Source organism: Triturus cristatus, chromosome 7, assembly GCF_964204655.1.
Source record: "Triturus cristatus chromosome 7, aTriCri1.1, whole genome shotgun sequence".
NCBI lineage: Eukaryota > Metazoa > Chordata > Amphibia > Caudata > Salamandridae > Triturus > Triturus cristatus.
The window spans coordinates 1,426,368,328-1,426,393,351 of record NC_140590.1 but is presented as its reverse complement, the minus strand read 5'-3'; the positions used below and the strand labels follow the sequence as shown (position 1 = coordinate 1,426,393,351).

At 43.3% G+C, this 25,024-nt stretch overlaps 1 long non-coding RNA gene across 1 annotated transcript; it reads left to right on the top strand.

The window, feature by feature from the left end:
* The first annotated feature begins 5,658 nt into the window (after nucleotides 1–5,658).
* On the top strand, nucleotides 5,659–23,696 carry LOC146812146 (uncharacterized). The gene is made up of 3 exons (XR_014965875.1): nucleotides 5,659–5,748; nucleotides 9,836–9,996; nucleotides 23,542–23,696. It is a non-coding gene; the product is annotated as an uncharacterized LOC146812146 (long non-coding RNA).
* Nucleotides 23,697–25,024: the final 1,328 nt, after the last annotated feature.

Sequence of the window (25,024 nt, the reverse complement as noted above, 5' to 3'; positions counted from 1 at the left end):
CTGCTAAATTTTAAGGCTAATTAATTCCAGGCCAGGGTAGACAAATTGCAGTCTTCTACCAAAGTACCTCAAAGACAAGCAGAAGTAAATTACCTATGCAAAGAGTGTACCATGTGGCAGACCTAGTTTATAAAGGAAGAAACGTGTATGGAGGGAATTAACACTCAGTGAAGCTACTGGTTTATCTGTGACGAATGTATAAAAGCTAATAGCGAATGAGGTGAATGAAGTGAGGCATAAAGACAAGCAAGGAAAAGTCCTTAAGCATCACTTGGCTTGTGTCCATATGCAGGAGGAAGTATTTCCCCAGTTGTGGGGCAGCAGTGCAGCAAGTTGCCATTGTTTGTTAAAATGCTTTGTGCTACTCGTAGATTGTTGAAGTATACTGCAAATTGCTACAAAGTGTGTGAGGAGGTACACTCACAGTTTTTTAATTATGATTCAGATGACTCACAAAAATCTCTCTCTTCAATAGCCTGGGAAGTTCTATAATGAGTAATGGCATGCCAAATGGTATTTCCTGTAGGCGATTTCCATGATTTTTTGGAAGGTGAGCCTGCTTTAAATGTTTCTCCTTTTTTTTCTTCTTTCCTCGTTCTATTGGCCTGCACAAAACCTCTGCAATCTGAGAGAGGTGGTCTTTGCGGGGGGCAATAAAGCACTGCAAAACTGTGTATCACCACTATGATAGCAAGGCTTCAATATAAAGTAGACACCAGAAAACATTTAAAATAAATCTTAAATTCAAGTTCTGGGCTCTGGTTTCCTCTAGGGGTGGATGTTATCTGTTGAGCGATCTCATTTTTCAGGTCGAGCATTGGAGACCTCTTGTATATACTTCTTTAGTATATACTTATTGTGTACTTATATGTGTATGTACTTTGGGTGTCTGGAGATCAACCCTAGGACTTGTCTGCTTCCGCCTAGGGACTTCTTTTCTGTTCAACTGCCTCTATTTAACTGTTTTGATAGAAAACAACCAGCAGAGGTCAGTAAAATACCAGAATCACTTTAGCATTCTCTCCATTCCAGTCCATAGAAATTGTCTTCCATGAGCACCTGTAGAAAATAATATTTTTTTCACATTTTGTATTTTCAATGATATGACCACCAAAGGCCCTGATTTTATTTTAAAAACAGAGCTTTGGACTATACCATTTCCCTCTAAAAGGCATATTTATCTCCACGTGTTCCCATACCTAGCGTGTCACGCAGTTTGGTGCTTACTTTCCCTCTATGTTAAAGAACAGTAGATGTTTCAGCACCCAGGCTAATGTGCTGCATAGCTATATACATATAAGGTCCTAACGGCGAGACCGATTGCATTGCAAATGCTTGTTCTTATTTGGGGATTCTATTTAATTATAGGGGCACTTGGACACCAGCAGTCAATACTAGGAATTTAGCATTTGCTCGATCAATTGGTGCTTTGAAACAGTTCGCAAATAAACTGGGAGGTAGACCTGTCCGTATCTTAATGGACATTTATAAGGCTAAATGCGTTTCAATTGCTATTTACGGGGCTGGTATTTGGGGCATTGCAGACTGCCGAGAAATCCAAGTAAAGGAAAATATTTTCCTTCGGTATTTGTTAGCAGTTCCCAAGTCCACTTCTACGTATGTGTGCCATAAGGAATTGGATATAATTTATATATCTGATTTGATCAAAATTAGTCCTTTATTGTTATGGTACAAGATATGGACCTCAACAGCTACAACCTTAAATAGAGCTGTTTTACTTGACTGCATTAATCTTGAAAGAGCACAAAATATCCAGTGGCTAGCATACATAAAGGTCTTTTTAACAAATATGGGGCTACTAGGTTATTTTAATAACCCTACCTCATTATCTATGATTTCGAGAAAGGAATTTAAAGACCGCTGCCTTGTTTTTCTGGAGAATCAACGGTGGTCTAAAGAAAGGACTAAAAAATCTGTCTTACAACATCAGTTACTTCTGCAGGGCATTGGCTTACAGCTTTATCTATCGCCTGACCAAACTTGCTATGACAGAATGTTATTGGCTCGTTTGAGAACCGACTGTTTTTATAGATTAATAACATTCCCTGATATAAACAATTGGTCGTCATATTTAATTAAATGCCCATGCGACGACCTCTCCGAGCAATCAACTATTCATACTCTTTTGTTTTGTAAATTTTATGCATGGGGGAGGAGGAGACACTTGATTCCTTTATTAAAAATCTGGGGCTTAAGGCAGTGTAGACCAGCTTTTGTAAAACTGCTTATGCTAGAAGATGAAATGACTATTAATGCTGTATCTAAGTTTTTAAAATACGCAATTAGATGCAGATCTTCTATGTCCTAGTTCCTTTCAATTTTATGTCTAATAATAACATTTTATTATGATGTAATTAACTGGATTTATCTGTTTATTTTTAATAACGTGTGATTGTCGTATTTACTGTGCTTTTATGGTTTTTTAAATATGAAATCGAATAAAGCTATCTTTGACTTGACTTGACTTGCCCAGCAGTCAAACTTAGAAGCACCCATAACCCTCTCGGAGGTAAAAGCTACTATCAGCTCTGTAGCCAAAAGTAAGGCATCTGGACCGGGTCAAATTCCTTTAAAATGTTATGGCCTTTTTTCCCACGTCTTGGCCCTGGTCCTTTGGGATCTGTTTAATTCCTTTATTGTGTTTGGTCAGGTCCCAGGGCCTTGGGGTGAGGCCAACAAGTTATCAGCAGAAATCTCAGGTTTTGTCGATTTAAACCAGCATGGCTTTATCCCTGGACGTGATACAACCTCACATGTTAATACGGCTAGCACAGCCATGTAGGGTGCCTCCGTTGATGAGGGTTCAGTTGGTATGATCATGCTTGATGCAGAGAAGGCCTTCGACCGGGCTGCCTGGCCTTATCTCTGGGCAGTCATGGAGCCTGGCAGACTCGGCCCTGGCTTTATAGCTGAAGTTTGCCAACTCTACATTGGTCTGAAAGCAAGGATCCACTGTTCAGGCTCTCTCTCTCTGACCCTACTGACATTTTTTGTGACACCTGGTAGGACTGTTCTCTCTCTCCCCAGCTGTTCGCTCAATATATTGAGCCCTCTATCCAGTCTCTCCACATGGCAGAGGATATCCATTCCTTGGGAATTCACCAATTTGAGGTGAAGGATCTAACTTACCCAGATGATGTGGCAGTTCTAACTCCCACCCCGGATAGCATAATAAGGGCAATTGAGGGGGTGTTAGAAATTGAGGATTCTGGTTGGCAGGGTATACGAGCAGGAGCCACAAACCTAGTCAGGGTAAGTCCGATATACAACCTAAATTAACCTGTCCTCACCCTCGGGTAGCTTGGCACAAAGCAGTCCGGCTTAACTTAAGAGGCAGTGTGTAAAGTAATTGTGTACACTTTAGTTACAGTAACACAGTGAAAACAGCACAAAAAAGATTCCACGTCAATTTAGAAAAATAGAAAATTCTTATCTGACTAAAACAAGACCAGAACAACAAAAATCCAATAAGTAGAACTTGAGATATGAATTTTCAAAGATTAAATGCAAAAACAGCTTGAAGTCAATAGCGGTCAAAAGGTTACTTGAGGTCGCTAGGGACTGGTGCAAATCCAAAGTCAGGCTAACCGCGATGGAGGGTTGGCCGGCTACAGAACCCTCTCAGGATCTGCTGAAAAAGTATCTTGTATGGAGCAAAGAGCTGACGTTGATAGCACGATGCGTCTTTCTACTCTACACAGTCTGGTTGATGCTTCGGAGTCAAGCCACGAAGACGGTTTTGAAGGATTGGCGCTGCGTTGTCATCGAGCCTCGCAGACGGTGTTGCAGGATCGGCACTGCATCGCCATTGAGCCCCGCAGAGCATGTGGAAGGATCGGCGCTGTGTTTCCATCAAAACTGCACTGCATTGGCATTGGAGGATACTGTGTCAGTTCCGATTGGTGTAAAGGGGCCAATATGTCGATTTTGAAGAAAACAGCTGCAGAACCCACTTCTGAGGCCAATTACTCTAGGGGGCACCTCAGGCTATGGCAGAAATCACAGATCTTCGTGTCCAGCAGCACTAGCAGAGTTACAAGAAGTCTTTTTTGTCCCTGAGACTTCAGAAAATGGGAGGCAAACCAACAAGCCCTAGGAGGAACTTGGGTTCAAGGACATAGAGAGCAGGTCCAGTCTCTCTCATTCCCAGGCAAGAAGCAGCAGACCAACACAGCAGAGCAGGTAGCAAAGTGGCAGATCCTCCTACAGCATAGCAATGAGCAAGCCAACACAGCAAAGCAGTTGGCAAAGTGTCAGTCCCTCCTGCAGTACAGCAGCTATTCTGCCAGGCAAAATGTCCTTGGTTCCAGCAAAGTTCTTATCTTGTGGTGTCAGGGGTCCACTACCTATACCCCAATGTGCCTTTGAAGAGGGGGAGACATCAAAGAGGCTTTTGAAGATCACAAGGTCCCTGTCTTTCTGCCCTGGCTCTAGACTCACTACAGGGGGGTTATGCAGTTCTTTGTTTAGGGACAGGCACAGCTCTATTCAGGTGCAAGTATCAGCTCCTCCCTCCCTATATATCACAGGAAGGCTAATCAGCCTGGTGATGGGCTATCGGCATTGAAATATTACACACCCCAGCTCCCTCTATGTGACTGTCTAGAGGGAATGCACAAAGCCCAGCTGTCACTCAACCCAGATGTGTATTCAGAGACAGGCAGAGGCACAGAATGGTTAAAGTAAGTAAACTTTCTAAAATTGGCATTTTCAGACTTACAATTTAAAATTCTACTTCACCATAAGTTGTGATTTTAAATTGTGGGGCCAGAGACACCAAACCCCACATTTCTATCTGCTCCCAATTGGAAATGGCACTTAATGTTTAAGGCAATCCGAATGTTACCCGATGGAAGATCCAGGCCTTGTAGTAGCAGAAAAACAAAGTTGGGGTATTTCACTACCAGGATATGTAAAAAAAAGATTTGGGTCTGGTAAGTAGCTTAACTTGCCAGGTAGAAATGACTGTTTACAACTGCACACACAGGTTCCGTAATGGTAGGCCTGTGCAATGTTTGAAGGCCTACTGAGTGGGTGGCACAATCAGTGCCACAGGCCCACCAGTAGCATTTAATTTACAGGCCCTGGGCACCTATAGTACACTTTACTAGGGACTTATAAGTATATTAAATATGCAGATTGTGGATAAGCCAGTGTTACCATGTTTTGACTACAGAGCACCTGCACTTTAGCATTCATTAGCAGTAATACAGTGCCCAGAATCCTAAAGCCAGCAAAAATGAAGTAAGCAAAACAGGAGGTCAGATGGCAAAAGTCTGGGGAAACCACACCAAGAATGCCAGGTCTAACAGGTGGCTGCACAGGCATTTGGCTACATGTCAGGATATAAGCTCAATCCTGATAAAACACAGGTCCTGTCTAATACTATTCCTCCTGCTCAAAATAAGCAATGGGTACATTCGGCTACTTATCTAGCGGTAGAATTGTTGGTTTGAATGGAGGAGGTCATTGGATATAATTACAGGACACTCTACCAACATGCAACCAATGTCTTCAGTAAATGGAATCCCTTGCATCTGGGCCTAATTGGGCGGTGTAATCTTATTAAAATGATTATTCTCTCCAGGTATTTGTATTTTTCCATTTTATCCCTCTTTTTCTTTCTATAGAGTTTTTTGATAAGATCGAGTCCTGCTGGCAAACGTTTATTTGGAGTTAAAGGAAGCCTCACTGCAAGATAGTTTCTTCAGCTGCCTGAAGAGAAAGGTGGGTCTTTCTCCCTGTCTTGCGTCTTTATTCTCTTGCCTCATTCTTTTCTCAACTATGTCTGGTAATGGGTTGGAGAATGTGGGAGGAGTATCTGCCATTAGGGGAATCGATTGTTCTCGGTGTTGGCATAACTGATACAGTCTACTTTAATAGAACCTAGTTTAAGACTTTAAAGGCTTTCCATCTCATCTGGAGTTCTCTTAAAATAGTATTTCCGAACACTATCTTGATCAATCAACATACACATTTAGGATTTAACCCTTATTTACCTCTTTGTGTCCATCATAGCTTTCGGGTGAGTTGGGAGGCGGCTGAACTGTTTACCCTGGGTCAATTATTTGAGGGTGATGTTTTTCTTTCCTTTTTATAATAAGCAGCAACAGTTTTCTCTTCCACTTATTGGTTTCTAAAAGTATCTGCAGATTCGACATTTCATTTCTAGACTTCATGAAGATGAGATTAACTTTTCTCAAAATACTCTTTTGGCTCTGGTAACGAAAGCTACAGTAAAGGGTAACATTAGTTTGGTGTATAAGCTCATCTATTCTGCTGTGCAGGATCAATGGGCTGATCCTTTTCAGTAGAGGGTGGATAAATGGAGCAGACTTTTGGACACAGAGATACTGGTTGAGGATATGAGGCTTAGTAACCTCCTGGCACAAAGTGTTCTAAATGTGTCACAAATTGAGGGTCATCATATATGTTTTAACAATTTCTATTATACTCCCCACCTCCTTGGAGTCATGAAGCTTAGAGCAGAGGACTGCTGCTTTCGCTGTGGGCCTGAAGGGGCTGATGCAGTTCATATCTTTGCCTCTTGTCCTGTCCTACGTGTATACTGGGTTTGTGTTTTGGGGAAAATTAACAGTATTTTGAACTTATCAGTTGAGTGGGATTCAAAACTGATCATGTTGAGCCATTCACCGGTTTTCCCTCAAAACATGGTGGCTTATATATTTTTTCAATCTCTTTGGCACACTCATGGCTTTCAAATGCTAACCCATGTCCCTTGTGGTAGGAATTTGTGACCATTTGTTTCTCGGAAATGTCTTTGTTACAGAAGATGTTCGTAGATGGAGGCTGAGTAAGATTTGGGATCAAGTTAGACTCTGGAGTGGGGCGCTGGCTGGCCAAGACGATGGAGTATAGTTCCAATGTTATTACCACAATGCTTCCCTTTAAGTTGATTTTGATTCTATTGATGGCTTTCTATCATGTCTTTTCTCCTTATTTCCTGTTCTCTGTTTCTCATTTGTGGAGGTTTACCAATGTGTCAAGTTTTTTTGTTCCCCTGTATGGACTAAGTTTTATAATACTATTTTTTTAAATAAAATAAAATATGCTAGTAAATTGTAGGGCCAAGATACAATCACAATCATAATTACTTCATTTACATGATGAGATGAAGTATAGGAGTGAAATACTTAGATTCAAAAGTGAAATACCCAGATAAGGTGTATGATAAACTTAAAACTAGCAGATTTTTTAAGCATAGGACAAGCCCAATACCAGCAGCTGCTCTCCACCTAAAACACTGGAACTACACAGGGTTTCCTACCTCTCACTTACATAATTTATGTGGCACCCTAAGACTGATAGAGCATTGTTTGACTTTATATAGGGTGCTTCCTTGTTTCTGGACAAAACACTCACCTTAGTAAGGCACTTGGGCTTAATATAAGCCACAACCAGTTCCAAAGATTCTTTATAAAACTCTTTAAAGGGTCATAACTATCACAAAGCCATTATCAATGGCACTGAACCACTAAAATGTTGCCCAGGTTTAGGCCCTCATTGTTATTGCCAGTGTAACTGTGGCCTGTGAACGGAGTTTACAGCACTTGGGGGTATATTTACAAGGGGATAGCGCCACCAGCACGTCACTTTTGGCAATGTTCTGGTGGCTCTATGCCCTTCTTCATATTTACAAAGCGGCGCTAAACCACTTTGAGTGGCTTAACGCAGGCTTGTTAATATGGCCCCTTTACACATTAGAATGGCACCACGAGGAGAAATCCTAGTTTTTGCTTTTTCTATATGTGTGGCATTCTGCAGCACACAGAGAAAGAGGAAAACGCCTTGAATGACTGTTTATGTGCTGGAAGATGTCCCTTCCTGCACATCAACAATTACATAAATAATGGCGATTTTTCTCATCTATGTGTGCTGCAAAACGCAGCACACATAGAAGTAACAAATCGCTTATATTGATTGTTTATGTGCAGGAAGGTACACCTACCTGCACATAAACAATCACTCCCTGTAACGCAGGCACCCCTGCACTATGGTGCAAGGGTGCCTGCTTTGGCACTAGGCAGCTAATTTTAGTGCCAGCGCTCGGGAAAACACAGTGGTGCACCATATTGTTGTAAATACAGTGCAACCCTACATTTTGGAAATGTCGAAGCGCAGCGCTGCTGAATTTGGCACAGCTCCACAGTCCGACATTTCCGTGTATATATGCCCCTTAGTTTTAATGACAATAGTATTCAGCCTCTTGGCAGACTGTAGCCCATGGAATGAACTGCTGAGTTTGGGCCCCATAAAAAGTGGCAATCCTGTTTTTCAGGGGAAGCGATGACTCTTAATAGTAAAAGAGCTGTCGTCCACAGCATGGTACAATGGACAGTCTGAAACAACAAAAACAGAGAATACACAAGCAGACAATTTTTCAAAGCAATTTACCTTTTAAAAAACAGAATGCGATGGAAGTGAATTGCAATGTCCACAGTCGGGGAAAAATAGAATACTTACATAGATCTCATAATATTCATTCTAATAATATATATAGTGCTAAATTTAAAGGAATGTTTTAAGCAGGTGTAATTGAGAAAGAAGAGGGGGACAGGGAGCTGAATGAAGGTCCAGCAACTCGTGCTTCTGAATAATGTATGATTCACTAAAGAGAGTTGCCATTCCTTTAGTGAATTAAGCAGGTATAAGGCATTGATTTGTGGTGGAAGTAGCAGAAGTGTAGTTTGTAAAAGACAGGCGGCCCACATAAATATTGGACACAACATTAATACAAACATTAGTAAAATAAAAGGCATGTTGGAGATCAAGGTACAGAATGTTAAGAATGGGAGAGCCTCCAATTCCAAATTGGGAACTCCCCTTCAAAAAATGGGGAAAGACCTGGGTGCGTCCCTCTAGGCAGGTGCTGGATAGTGGTTGGGGGGCTAATTTGCTATTCAAACTCAGCGGGGCTCGTCCCTCATGACAGGTGCTGGACTGTGGTTGGGGACCTAATTTACTATTCTAACTCAACTGGGGGCTTACCTCCGGGCAGGTGCTGGACAGTGGTTGGGAGCAAAATTACTATTCTACCTCCGCTGTGGATGTCCATCTGGGCAGGTTCTGGACAGTGGTTGGGGGCTCATTTTCTATTCTAACTCTGCTGGGGGCAACCCTCTGGGCAGGTGTTGGACAGCGGTTGGGGGGCTAATTTGCTATTCTAACTCTGCTGGAGGCTTACCTCAGGGCAGGTGCTGGACAGTGGTTGGGGGCCTAATTTTCTATTCCAACTCTGCTGGGGGCGTCCCTCGGGGCAGATGCTTGACAGTGGTTGGAGGCAAAATTACTATTCTAGCTCCGCTGGGGCTTACCTCAGGAAAGGAGCTGGACATTGGTTGAGGGCACAATTACTATTCTAACTCCGCTGGGGGCGTCCCTCGGGACAGGTGCTGGACAGTGGTTGGGGGCCCAATTTTCTATTCCAACTCTGCTGGGGACGTCCCTCGGGGCAGGTGCTGGACAGTCGTTGGAGGCAAAATTACTATTCTAGCTCCGCTGGGGCTTACCTCAGGAAAGGAGCTGGACATTGGTTGAGGGCAGAATTACTATTCTAACTCCCTCGGGACAGGTGCTGGACAGTAGCTGGGAGTCTAATTTTCCTTTGTTACACCACTAAGAACTTACCTCAGGGCAGATGCTGGACAGTGACTGGGGACACAATTACTATTTTAACTCCACCGGGTACTTACCTCTGGGAGGGTGTTGAACATAGACCATGGTTTTAAATGAAATTCTGAAATAAAATACAAAATAAACTTTTAATAAAATGTATTTTTTTATTTTCTCACAGAAGCAAACAGTGTCCCAAAAGTGACAGTCTCAGCAAAAAAACTAAACCAACCTGAAGAAAAAACAAAAGAAGTATCACTCCCTTGCTTCAACAAGCCACAAACCAAAGATCATCAACGATCAAATAAACCACAACATCATTCAAAACAAGAATCCTCCAAGGTAAACACAAGATTTACCTCAGAGTTTTTGAGCAAAGAATTATTAGCATTTTTATCCCTCTAGGCAGCTGTAGTTTTCAGAATTCAAAAACGTATCCTTCCAAAATAATTTACCTACATTATTCCTCCCTTTCCACAGGAAAATAAATAAATAAAAACTAATCCGTAATAAAACTCTAAAATGTAATTAATTCACCTTTTCTCTTTTTATTTTGCTTTTGAAGGCCTACACAAAATGGCATCTTCTCGTCGAGCATTGTATGTAGAATCTAGACATGGAAACAGACTTTTGAAATACAATGCCTATCTTTACTGCTAGGAGAAGATAACTGAAACCAAGAATTAATGGAGGTGTGTGCAGTATCACTCCTCTCATTGCACAGGCAGAGGGGTTACTCTGGAGCAGACTGTTCTTAGTACAACAGAGCATAACCACTCTGCCCTGCAACGAAGACTGAAGTTAGAGAACATGTGCAATACATAACAATGCTCGCATCCACCTTCAATGATCCCTGTGGCTCAGTTTTGAGGGAGGTATCACAAAATATTCCCATGCATGTTACAAGCAGTATGCCCTCCATACCCAAACTCTGTAGAATGGTCCAAAGAAGAAAAAAAGCAAGTAATCCACAATGTGTACCCTGAACTAACTTTAACTTTCAGTGATGAACTTTTCCTGTGGCATGACAACCAAAACCCCCAAAAAGATTACCAATTCTTAGCACAGTGTATAACCTGGTACCCCTTGAGAATAGTAAAATGTGGATGATGAAGTCGACGCCCCGTCCATTCACCCAAATCTACGCTATTCACGCTAGATTAATAATACTACAGTGCCATTAGTAAATAGTTTACTCCTTGATAAGCAATCCTCAACATACACAGATTTTTTATCTGTAGTAAAAGCTAAAACAATAAGCAAAAGTCCTAGAAAAGTGATAGTTGACTTGGAATTAGCAATGCTAAACACAGTTACCAAACTGTACCCAGAAACCCAAATTGAAGGATGCTTTTTCAACTTTTTCAAAGGCATTTTGTTGTAAAAAATTGAGGGAGGTCACAATTCCTTTAATAAAGCAATTGGAAAACATCACTCCAACCTATATCATTTCTAGGACCTTTTAAAGAAGGATCAACGCTTTCAAGAAATGAGAATTGTGCAATCTCTCTCAGGTACCCTGAGCCCACGTGTTCCCCAAAAAAAAAAATTCTGAACGACTATTGGCCAAAATGCAACAGTTATTGTTTATGATGGTTTCAGTCTATCTGGACAGTGTTGCACACATCTTACACTACAAACGCTGCCTACCTAACCACTACATTGCATGCCTGTTTTTATGTTACACCACAATTTAATTGTTTTATTTGCAGTTTTGTTTGCACTAAATTAAGGATTTTTTGGGGTTCCTGCCTGTTGATCTCTCTACAGTTTCTAAAGATTTATTAAAGCTATTTTGAGCTTACAGCAAACTCTTGATGAGGGAAAACTGCTGCAGCCTGCATGGGAATGTACTTTGTGGTTAAGACGTACATAACATACAGTTTAAAAACACCGACAAGCTGAGGGCCTTACGATGGTGGTCAGTCAGACAACCGACCACTATTGTTTTGGACAGGAGACCATTTGACAATGAGTCAGTGGTCCTGCCCACCCTATTAGGATATGACCACCGTGCAGGAGGTTGTAAAGTGCTTTTTTCTAATACGGACAGTAGAAAAAGGCACTTTGTGCACATCTATGCACCATGTGCCCGTCACCATGTGGTGCCTGGCACACTGTACATGAATGTGTGGGGGGCCACTACATGTGCCACCTAGGCCACTTAGCAGTGGCCCACGGGAGACAGTGGCCTGCTTGGAGCCCCCAAAGTCCATTCCCATCTGATTTTTCATGACGGTGGGACTGCCATGAAAAGGCAGTCGGAAAGGAACATCTTAATCCCTACGGCGGTGCCTGCTCAGGCACCACCTCCATTGTTTTGATAGGAGTCCGACCGTTGCCCCGAAGGGATCTTGGATACTGTCAGAGATGGCGGTCCTACCACCCAACCTCTGCTATCTGACCCCCGATATTGTAATCCGGCGTTTGGACTGATGCCCAGGGTGCTGGGTAGACCGCCATCGCCGGCCTGTTGGTGGTGGTTCGCCCGCCATCGTAATGACCCCTAAGTACCTCCCCACTTTTACCTCACTGTAAAAATAATCACCAATGTACTAAAGATATCTACTTACAAACATTCTTGCCTGCTGAAACTCTTCTTTTGCTTCTGATACACGCTGCGACCTCTACTGACTGTAGAAAATGAAGCTCAACTGCGTATGTCTGGCCTGGCTGCTGGAAAAGAGAAAGGATATTTTACTCCACTCAAAACAATGAAAATACGTGTAAAATGTTAAAAATATGTTTTGGCATGTAATAAAATTTGAGATATTTTTTAAAAACGTAATTCAATAACTCCATTTGAGAGCATTTGTTAAAATTTGTAAATAAATATTTAACTTTTCTTTTCTGTCTAACTTGTTGCACTACTGTAAATGTTTTTGCTTATTTAAAAATACATGTTAAAAAGTTTTTTTTAACAAAATGTTTTATAAAGTTGTTTGAGTGTGCTTTATTTAAATAAACATCAGTGTTACAAATATGTAAACATCTCTCATCAATACTGCGGTATGAAAATTAATACCTGAGCAATAAAAACACTTCCCCACCCAAAAACCCTATTTTTCTTGCAACCCGTACCTACATTTTAGTGTCCTTAATTTAAATAATTGACTAATAATTAATTCATATTTTTTTTTTCAATTAACTACGAGTTAATACTCAGGTCTTAAAATTAATGGCTAAGTATTAAAACACTTCCCCACCCATTTTTCTTGCATCACATCCCTAAACATTAGTGTCCTTACTTTAAATAATTGACTAATAATGAATTAATATTTTAAATTAAAAAAGAATTAATTACGAGTTAATACTCAGGTCTTAAAATTGATATCTATGTATTAAAACACTTCCCCACCCAAAACCCCTATTTTCTTGCATCCCGCCCCTAAAAGTAAGTGTCCATAATTTAAATAATTTACCATTAATTAGTTAATATTTGTTTTTTAAATTAGTGCCTAGTTAATACTCAAGTCTTTATTACCTGAGTCTTAAAAAACTTCCCTAACCAAACCACTATTTTCCTTCCATCCTGTCCCTAAAAGCTAGTTTCCTTTATGTAATAAATTCTATAATAATTAATAATTTTATTAATGAGTTTTCTAAAGAAATGAACTCCAAATTATTAATCTGGTATTGAAATGAGTGCCCGAGTATTAATACACTCCTCCACCCAATACCCCTATTTCCCTTGCATCCGGCCCAATAAAAGTAAATGGCCTTATTTTAATTAAAGTATTATGAATTTAATTAATACATCAAACTTTTTTTGTATAATTAACTGCCAATTCATTCTAAGGTATTAAATGAATTTCTGAGTATTCATACTCTACCCTACCCAAAGCCACTATTTTCCATGCATCCCATCACTAAAAGCTAGGTTTCCTAATTTAAAAGTTATCATTAATAATCAATTAATATTGCAAATTACTTTAAAGAAATGAACAACAAATTAATACTCTGGTATTAAAAATAAAACCTGAGTATTAATATACACCCCCATCAAAAACCCCGTTTCCCTTGCATCCCACTCCTAAAAGTTAGCATTAGAAGGCAGGCGGTTGGAGCTCGGCTGTCAGGGGGAAAGACTGCCGGTTCGACAGGATCAAGGATCCCATCAGTGCGGCGGTCGGACTTCCATTCCCTGCAATGAGGGCGATGTCTGCTCAGGCACCGCCGTGGGGATTACAATTTCCCTTACCACCTGCCCTTTCATGGCTGTTCACCCTCCATGAAAAGGCAGGCAGAAAGTGACTTTGGGGGCCCCTAGCAGGGCCTCTTTACCCCCTGGCCCTCAGCTATGGGCCTGAGGGGCACATATGGTGCCCTCCTAAACATCCCTGGACCATGTGGTAGCACTGCATGGTGCCTGCACATGGTGCAGGAATGTTTTGAAAGTGTATATTTTGTATTGCAGCGTGTGCTGCAGCCCGTAGCACATGCCGCGATACTAAATATACACATTGCGACCGTCGTGAAGGCGGTCGCATCGTAATGCGGACAGCGGGTCCGCCAAAGCGGTTCTGCTTCCTCCACGGTGCCGGTCGGGCGATATTCCGACCAGCATCCTAATCCAGCCCTATATTTCACAATTATTAAAAGTAATTGAGTAATATATTACCCCTGCATCTTAAAAATACATATGTTTGTAAAATTAACAGATAATTATAAACTACATATTAATTTCTCACCTGAGTGCATAGGGGAGAGGAGGTGGGCGAACGGCTAGGGCAGTCGGCCTCGAAGCTGGGGAACTGGTGTCGAGTCTTGGCAGGGACTCTCAACATTCTGTGATTCTGGGTAAATCACTTAATCTTCCCATGCCTAACCAAACAACAACAAAACAAATGAATGTGTCCGTCTGTAATGCAACTGGTGCTCATATGAAGAGCGCTCTGATACCTTTGGATCCAGTTTGCGCTATAAAAAACTTCCCCCCCCCCCAAAAAAAACATACATTCTGTGGTAAAGACTGGCATTGTAAACTATAACGATAAATTTCATTGTAGTGTCATAGGACGTAATGCGATTCATAGTAGGAACAGATTCGGAGCAAAGGCTGGTGTAGCAATCACTCTGTCGTGGTGGCGGTTTTGTTAAGGTTTCACATTGGAAAACCTTTGTTAAAAAGGATATTTCCCTTGGAAAGCACACTCAACTAATTAAATAAAAATGAACGAAACACAAACATATTTTTAAAGAAGTTGTAACCATGTTACTTTACTGTGAATATCTGAAAAATTATGTGTTTGAAAAAACACAGTCACTTGTATGCTTTGCACGAGTGATAGTACCCTGCAAAAGCTAATAAACCAAAATGTATTAACAATAAGTAATAATTTAAGCCAACAACATAGTTCATTATATATACATGGGCTACAGCATTTAAAACATGTGAAATTAACTGCTAATTTTTATATCTCTTATGGTTCTTCTCCATATTATTTTTCAATGCATTTCTCTTTGCAGCATCCACTAGGGGACTATTAAATCATGAGAGTTTGTGGTGTCCTTTGTTTTGAAACAGTATATCCTGATTAGATTAACTAATAATTTTTCATGTAATGCAAAAAGAATTTAGTAATGTTACACTGCCATATTAGGTCACCACCGTTAAATAGGTGTTTTCTAAAATAGACATATTATTAATGGACTTATTGTGTAACATCAGTGATGTGAATGAGCGCTACAAGAGATGGATTTACTCTCAGGCCAGGTGCCCAAAGCAACACAACTAGAAAGAGAAGCCTTATTGGCGCAACAAATAGAGGTGCCCCTCACGACACAAGAAAACATAGTGACCTTTCTGGCACAAATGACCTCAGTCTACATACTGATAACTTTGATTTCCCCTGTACAAGTAGTTTTGATGGGGACGAGGACGAATATATTTTTGACCCATTTGAGACCTTGGACATTGACCTCCTTGACGAGGATCTAGTCTTCTCATCTAAGAGTAATACAATTAAAGACCCCTCGAGTAGAGATGTTTAACCCTACTCGTATTACTCACCCAAGGGGATCTGAATGGTGGCCAATGGACCACGTATCCAATTTCATCAAGTTCTGGATCTGTAAACCCCTTGAAAGTGAAACCAGAAACCTCATGAGAGCTGAATGTCCTAGGCCTTTTCTAGAGAATAAATGTGCCTTAACTCCTAACCTGGATCCTGAACTCATAACCTTTCTCTTCAAAGCAGGTCAAGACCCTAGAAAAGGTCTCAAACGCTGTCTCAAACAGTGCCAAGATAAGGTACTCGACAGTCTTGGCCCTTTAGCCAAAATACTGGATTTGGCAGAGGAGGCATCTCTGAATGACACCCCAGTAGATGTAGATTTATTGAGGGGCTGAAGCCAACGCACATTATGCTTACTTGGTAATGCTAACACAGGCCTAACTTCAGAACGTAGAAGAGCAATTCTTAGGAGAATCAATCCCAAGTTGGGGGACCTAACACCTAAAGAAGTCCAAGGTGACCCAAATGCCTGCTATTTGGCGAACATTTCGTTAAACTACTAGGGAAATATGTTGCCACCTTTTTGGCCTTTAGTAAGGCACAATTCAATATGAGAAGGATGTTCGGAGGCAACAGAGCTTTTGGACGGGCTGGCAGGAGGGGACTGGCTGCCAGCTGCGGGCAATACAGGTCCCCGTATTACCAAAACCTACATGGATATGGAAGACCCTTCGGAGGTCATAATTCCTCTTTCTTTCCATAAAGAGGAAGAAACTCCCGTACCCGTGGTGGTGGCAGAAACCAAACTCAAAGCTTTGGAGAACAAGGTAAGATCCCCAAACCCTCTTTTTTTCCCATATAAAGGTAGGGGGAAGACTCCGACTTTTTTTATCACAATTGGTTTGGAATAACGAACGATCCTTGGGTACTAGAAACCGTAAACGTGTTCAAAAGAAATTTTATCTCAACACCCTTCCAATCGCATCAACCCAGAGAGTTAATTTTGAATCAGGAACCATCAATCAATCAATCAATCAATCATAGCATTTGTAAAGTGCACCACTTACCCGTGAGGGTCTTAAGGCTCTGGGGGGTGGGGAATTCTGTTTTGGTTTTTTTGCAAAAACAATTTTTATTGTATAACACAGGTACAGTTGCCAAATGTAGTGATCAACATGTCCGCGGTCTTCTTCCAGTAATAAACACCAGTGCATAACACAGTAGAGACCACTTTCAACTATCAGCGCACTGTCCCCAACATTCCCCAATGCAGACAATCCCTCCCCCCACCCACATGTCAGTGTACCAGAGTCACAGGTACCGGGATAAGTCGATCGCGTAGTTAGCCGTTGGCGCGACCGTGGGCCATTCCCCACCCCCATGGTCAGGTGCCAAGCAGAGCGGAGAAGGAAGCCCCCCCACCCTCAAGCGCGATCCATCAGCTGCCTCTCCGCCGCTACGCCGCTGCCTGTGGCTCCAGCGCTTCAGTACCCCCCTCCGCATCTGTGCCCCACCCCCGGAGGTCAGCCACTAGTGCCTCCCATGCATGTGCAATGGCTAACGCCTTGTCATCGTTGCTCCGCAGCGCTAACTGCAACCGAAGCGTACTCTCGCTACCCGCCCATTTTGTAAAGGCAGCTCTCCACCTCGCAAAGCTGGGACCAGTTCTCGTTTTCCAGTGCAGGGTAATTTCTCTTTTAGCCATTACCAGCCCTAAGTCGCAAAACTTGCTCGTGACTTTCGAGCGCAGTGTGTGGGGAAACCATGGCAGCAAACAAACTCCCATTTCCACCCCCAGTTCCCGCCCCGTCACCTGGGTCAAGCAATCAATGACCTCCCCCCCAGTAGCAGCTCAGAACGCCACAGGACCAGAACATGTGCTTAAAGTCAGCTCCCTCCTCCCCACAGCGAGGGCACTGCGGAGTGGGACCCCCAAAATATTGAAATAGTTTAGCTGGTGTCAGATATGTCCTATGCAAGATGAAGTATTGCACCAATTGAAACCTGGCGTTACGCGTGCTCTTCCAGGCCCGTCTCTGCAATGTGGGCCACGTCAAGTCCGGAATGGGCTTCCCGACGTCCCGTTCCCATTTAACCTTCAGTGCACTCAAAGGGGCTAGATGTTCCGTCGCCATTCTCCGATATAGGCACGTAATGGCCTTGTTTGTGCCCGCCGCCATGACCACATACTGACAGCCGGCAGCGGTCTGCGGTTCAGAGAGTCCCGAATTCCAGTGTTTTTGTAGAGCTGCCACCAGGGCCGCGTGGAGTAGATAGTCTCCCCTCGGGATCCCGAAGGAGTCCTGCAGTTCCTGGAATGGCTGAAGCACTCCGTTGAGGTATAAGTCCCCCACCATCTGTATCCCTAGGTCTTCCCACTGTGCCAGCCCCGACCAATCTCCGCCGTGAGGGAGGGCCGTGCACATCCCCAAAGGGATCTCCGGGGCGTAGGGGTGAACAGTGCCGACCCTCCGCAGGCTGCGGTTCCAACACAACCGGAGCGTTCGTTCCTCAAGCGTCAGTTGCGACAGCTCCAGCCGCTGCTGGAAGACAATAAAAGAAAGGACGTGTCGCGGGATCACCCTGCCCCGTGGGTCTTCGGGGCCCCTAAACTCCCTCGCCACTGCCTGCGTGAGCCATTGCATCTGGGCAGCCAAATAATACCATTCGAAGGGGGTGGGGAATTCTGTTACTGCTCAAAAAGCCAGGTCTTGAGGAGTCTTCTGAAGGTCAGTGGGTCTTGGGTCTGCCGTAGGTGGATGGGGAGGGTGGTCCAGGTCTTGGCGGCGAGGTGGGAGAACGATCTGCTGCCGGAGGTCACTCTTCGGATGCAGGGGACTGTGGCGAGGGCAAAGGTCGGCGGAGCGGAGCGGAGCTGACGGGTGGGGGTGTAGAAGCTGAGTTGTCTGTTGAGGTACGCTGGTCCGGTGTTGTGGAGTGCCTTGTGTGCGTGGGTGAGGAGCTTGAAAGTTATCCTCTTGTAGACGGGGAGGCAGTGCAGGTCTCTCAGGTGGGGTGTGATGTGGCTGCGGCGAGGGATGCCGAGAATCAGGCGTGCAGAGGCGTTCTGGATGCGTTGAAGCCGTTTCAGGAGTTTGGCCGAGGCTCCTGCATAGAGGGCGTTTCCGTAGTCCAACCTGCTGATGACGAGGGCCTGGGTGACCGTTCTTCTCGTTTCGGTGGGGATCCACTTGTAGATCTTGCGGAGCATGCGGAGGGTGTTGAAGCAGGAGGAAGAGACGGCGTTGACCTGCTTAGTCAAGGAGAGGGTGGAGTCGAGGATGACTCCTAGGTTGCGTGCGTGGTCGTTGAGTGTTGGAGCTGTTCCCAGTGCGGTCGATCACCAGGAGTCATCCCAGGCCGACAGGGTGGATCCCAAGATGAGGACCTCCGTCTTGTCCGAGTTCAGCTTCAGTCGGCTGTTCCTCATCCATTCGGCGACGGCCTTCATTCTTTCGTGGAGGTTGGTTTTGGCGGTGTGGGGGTCCTTGGTGAGGGAGAGGATCAGATGGGTGTCATCTGCGTAGGAGATGATGTTGAGGTCGTGCAGTCAGGCGACGTGGGCGAGTGGTGCCATGTAGATGTTGAACAGCGTTGGGCTGAGGGATGAGCCCTGGGGTACGCTGCAGATGATCTCGGTGGCTTCGGAGCGAAAGGGGGGGAGGTGGATGCTCTGTGTTCTGCCGGAGAGGAAGGAGGTGGTCCAGTCCATGGCCTTCTCTTGGATCCCAGCGTCGTGGAGGCGTGTTCGTAGTGTGAGGTGGCAGACCGTGTCGAAGGCGGCTGACAGGTTCAGGAGGATGAGGGCCGCAGTTTCTCCATGGTCTAGCAGGGTCCTGATGTTATTGGTGGCGGCGATGAGGGCAGTTTCGGGCTGTGGTTGCTGCGGAACCCGGGCTGGGACGGGTCCAGGATGCTGTTCTCCTCGAGGTAGCAGGTCAGTTGTTTGTTCACAGTCTTCTCGATGACCTTCGCCGGGAACGGGAGCAGGGAGATGGGCCGGAAGTTCTTGAGTCCTTGGGGGTCGGCCTTGGGTTTCTTGAGTAAGGCGTTGATCTCGGCATGCTTCCAGCTCTCCGGGGTGTTTGCTGTCTCGAAGGAGATGTTGATGGCTTTCCAGAGATGGGGTGCGATGGCGGTGCTGGCTTTGTTGAAGATGTGGTGTGGGCATGGGTCTGATTGAGATCCGGAGTGGATGGTGTTCATGATACTGATGGTGTCGTCATTGTTGATGTTGGTCCAGTAGAGCAGGCGGTTGGTGCGGATGGTGGTCGTGGGGGCGGAGGTTTCAGTGGTTGGCTGGACGGTCGTGGCATTGAAGCTGTCGTGGATGTCTGTGATCTTGCGATGGAAGAAGGTGGCCAGTGAGTCGCACAGGTCTTGCGAAGGTTGGATGTCGTTGGTGTTGGAGCTGGGATTGGAGAGTTCCTTCACGATGTTGAAGAGCTCTTTGCTGTTGTGTGCGTTGTTTTCTAGGCCGTCTTTGAAGAAGGCCCTTTTGATGGATCTGATGAGGTGATGGTGTCTGCGGGTGGCGTTCTTGTGGGCTGCGTAGCTGTCTGGTGTTCATTCACAGAGCCAGTTCTTCTCCAGCTTTTGGCAGGTTTGCTTGGAGGCCTGGAGGTCTTCAGTGAACCAGCTGGCTTTCTTGCTGGTGCGACTGTTGGAGGGTTTCTTGAACGAGGCGAGGGTGTTGGCGCAGTCGTCAGCCGAGGAGGGGTTCAGCCAGGTCTCCGTCAGGAAGGCGACATCTGGGGAAGTTGAGTCAAGTAAGTCCCAGAGTTCAAAGGCGTGTTTGCGGGTGGAGCGGGTGTTGAGGAGGATGAATCTGAGGTAGTTGGGTTCTTTCCTGGTCCGTGGGTTGGTGGGCCGGATGCTGGTGAAGTTGCAGTTCCGGCAGGATAAGGGCCCTTGGGTGCGCTTTGGGGCGGCCAGGCAGCAGGTGCGTGATCGTCCGGCGTTGAGTGCGTGGAGGGTGCTGTCCACCCTAGTAGACACGGAAGTGAGTCAGATGTTAAAGAATGCTATTTGCAGGGTGTCAGACTCAAAACAGGGTTTTTTTAGCACGATTTTCTTAGTAAAAAAGAAAGACAAGGGTTGGCGACCAGTTATAAACTTAAAAGACCTGCATTCTTTCCTCGTTTACAGACACTTCAAAATGGAGGGTATTCACCCCCTAAGAGACATCCTACAAGAGAAGGACTGGCTTGTGAAACTGGACCTAGAGGACGCCTATTTCACAATTCCAATGCACAAAGACTCTCAGAGGTTTCTAAGACTCTCCTGGAAAGGTATAACGTACCAGTTTCAAAGTCTTCCTTTTGGACTCTCCTCAGAACCTTGGTGTTTCGCCAAGATGTGTAGACCAGTAGTCGCAACCTTAAGAAGAAAGGGAGTCCGTTTAATAATATATCTAGACGATATCCTGCTGATGTCGCAAAATCAGGAAGACTTATTGAAACACATGAAATGGACAATAGATCTCTTGGAGAGTTTGTGCTTCATCATCAATATAGAAAAATCTATTATGACACCTTCTCAGAATTTAGAATTCTTGGGATTCCAGGTGGATACAACTACAAGCCAAATACAACTCCCTTCCAAGAAACTCTCCAAATTAAAGAAAGAAGTTTCTTACATTATGTTGAAGAAGATAGTCAGCTTACGCGACTTAGCCAGAATAGTTGGGCTCCTATCCTCTTCTATTCAAGCAGTTTCACCAGGCCCATTACATTACAGAGCCCTACAAAGACTGAAATCCCTAGGGTTAAGGATGGGGCTATTGAATTCAGATACACTCCCTCTTTCAGAGGAGGCTCAAGAAGATCTTCTTTTGTGGTGGAACAACCTAGACAGCTGGAATGGAAAGTCAATCTTCATGAACACCCCCGAGCATACGGTGGAATCAGACGCGAGCAATCTAGGATGGGGTGCCAGGATGGGTTCGTTAGAAACAGGCGGGAAGTGGTCCAGAGAAGAACTCCCTCTCCACATAAACTGTTTGGAGATGTTAGCTTCCTTAAACGCTCTTATGAGTTTCAAAGCCACCCTGAGGAACAGTGTTGTTCTGATCAAATTAGACAACTTCACAGCAGTTTCTTATATCATCTGCTTGGGGGTTGCAAGATCAAAGATCCTTGCGGATCTTGCTCAAAGGATTTGATGCGTCTGTTGGAGCCAAAAAATCATTTTAAAAGCAGATTTTATCCCTGGTCATCAGAATGCAAGAGCCGATTGGAACTCAAGGTTCCTGAAAGACTCGAGCAATTGAAAACGGAATCCTTTTGTCTGCAGAAATATCCAGAACCTATAGGGTCTTTTACAGGTAGACCTGTTTGCCAGCAGACTTACTTTTCAGATCGAAACTTATTACAGTTGGAGACCAGATCCCAACGCACAAGCAGTGGATGCCCTAGCCCAATCTTGGAACATTCTGAATTGTTATTCCTCTTCCCCCTTTGCCCTAATTCAGAGAGTTCTCCTAAAAGTCAGAATAGTGCAAGATAGTCCTAGTTGCTCCCTTTTGGAATTCACAAATTTGGTTCCCGGTAGCGATGGAACTAGTAATGGATGTTCCACATTTTATCCCCGGGAACAGTAGTCTTCTTCAAGGACAGGATGGACAAGAACATCCTCTCTTCCTAGAAGGCAACATGAACCTTCTTGCCTGGAAGTTATCAGGAAATCCAAGAGATACTCAGGCCTTTCAGGAGAGGCTAAAGACCTTCTGGATGAGTCTTGGGCACCAGGCACAAGGAGAAGATACATCAGAGTTTTGAAAAAATGTTGTACTTGGTGCCTAGAACGGGATCTGGATCACGTGGAAGCTCCTATAGTGGATTAGGCAAACTTCCTTGCTGGTTTATTTAAATCAGGTATATGCTATAGAACACTCAACTGTTATAGATCGTGTATATCTGCTGGACATTCCTTAATTAATGACTGTTCAATTGGTTCAGATCACTTGATCTGTAGAGTAATGAAGGGAATTAGACTCAAACGTCCCCCCAAGACAAGGTATGATTCCTTATGGAATGTTAACCTCGTGTTTTCTTCATGGCCAGATAATAATTCCCTTTCAAGAAAACCACTAACTACTAAACTCGCAACCTTACTCTGTTTAATATCATTGAAAAGGGTTTCAGACGCTAAGGCTTTAGATATATCTAATAGATTTTATTCCCCAGACGGAGTACATTTTGAAATTTGGAAAAGAACTAAAACTATAACGGAAAACATCTTTTATCCCTGTTTCCAAGATTTTAAGAAATTATGTGTAGTTGACTGCATGAAATCTTATGATAACTTAATGCAAACTCTTAGACCTATTGATGAAAAACAGCTTTTACATTTGTAAAACCTTTCAAAGCAGTTTCCACAGCTACCATTGCTAGATGGGTCAAGTTTATAATGTCAGAGCAGAAATAGATTTATTTAAGTTTGGGGCTCACTCTTCTTGTGGAGCTATGGCCAGAAAAGTGTTCAGGGCTGGAGGTTCACTTACTGATATCTTAAAAACTGCTGACTGGTCAAATGTTTCCACTTTTTCTCAATTTTACCTTAAACCTGTGGAACATGTGAGCAATTCAGCATTAAAAAGCTTTAAACATGCATAATGGTAGCCTTCGGACTTGTAATGAAATGACGATTCTCCAATTATCATACATGGAGAATCTTGATTTCATTAAAGACACCAAAGGCTAACATTATCCCACCCACTACACCCTGGTGTAAGTCTAATTATTTGTTTTTTTAAGCATTTTATTAAATTTGCATTTGTTCTTATGTTCTAACATTCTTTACAGGTTTCAGATTAAAATATTTTATGTATCTTATATTCATTTTTAACTCCTTACTTTTTCCTCCCTTGTTTACAGGCTTTTAATCCGTTTGTAACGGAACTACCAACTTGATTTTTCTTTTCTTTCAGATTCTTCATCTTTGTCAAATACGTCGCCTCATCTATACATTTAAGATTGTCTGTCGCAGCTCTAAGAGGATGTTGACTTGTTGCTATGGCGCTACATACTATTATTTGGAACTTTGTTATTCATGATGTAATGCATTCATGATGTTATGTGTTCTTTAAAGGGCTGCAGTTGGGGCAGCAATAAAAGCATATTGCATAATGTTAGCCTCCGTTGTCTTTAATGAAATCAAGATTCTCTCTGTATGATAATTGGAGAATCGTCATTCTGCATTAAAAATATCTGAGACCCGCCACCGAAAGTCAAGCAACACTGCATTGACATGGAGGAGCACAATCTACTCCCTCTTAAATAAAGTACAGTAAGTGTCTGCAACTTTGTAACGTGATTTATGGCACATAGGTTTGACTGGTGGATCGCAGAAGGCGAGGCAGATGTGGGTGTTTGTTTTTCACTTCTCATACATTGATGGGTCCCATGTCAGATCTACACGTTCTCATGATATTAACTAACAAGAATCTAACAATACCTAAGAAGCAGCAAAACAGAAAGAAAATGGCCAAGCTATTCAAACACAGGTTTTAGCATCCACAAGAAAAACACATAAAGCAAAGGTACAGTTGCCAATTAGAAATAGCCTGTGGTACCATGTGTTATCCCTGCCTTGCCATTTGGTACCATTGACACCCTTGCTATTCTTGACATCATGAGACAGGAAGATTATGACTTTTAAGAAGATGTGGCCTAATGGCTAGAACTGAAGACATTGAAACTAGGGAATGAGTTTCAGAACTTGATATTAGCTAAACGTCCTTTGATTCCGTGAAAATCACTTCCCCTCTCAGTGCCTAAAATATGTGTAACTACTCTGGTTCTTTTGTAAAGCACTCTAAAGCTATCAAGCCATGGTGGTGCTATATAAAACTGAAAAAATATAAAAATGACAAATAGCAAGATTTACTTTCTGTAGCCTCCAGTCCTTGTATTTACCCCAACCCCACAGAAGCTAAAAGGAAACTGTGTGGAGATAAGGGTAGGACAAGGAGTTAACGTTGTGATGTCCTGGGGTGTCAAACAGTACAGACGTCCATGACCTCTGCATGCTCTTTCATTATCTAAGGGCAGTAGCCTTGAGAGTGGGGTTTGGTGGGCCAGATGTGTATGCTGAAGACATAGAGGGACATGGATTATGAGTGCGCTGTAATCCGATAAAAACTTCCGAGCACTGAATCTGTAACATTTTAGTTTGAAGAAGAGGATGTGACACTGGAAGAGGAACAATCACAATAATGAGATGTTTCCCTCAATATCACATCTGGTCATAATTAGTGTGCATGCAAAATAGGAAAATCAGTTTCAGCTAATAAATTGTATAATTTCATAAGTATAAGGAAGGAGTTGCATTTTTATAGAGTATTGACTTAATATGCAGAGTTTATTTACTGTATATTTAAAAAAATAAAACTTTATTCGGTTTTTGTAAAA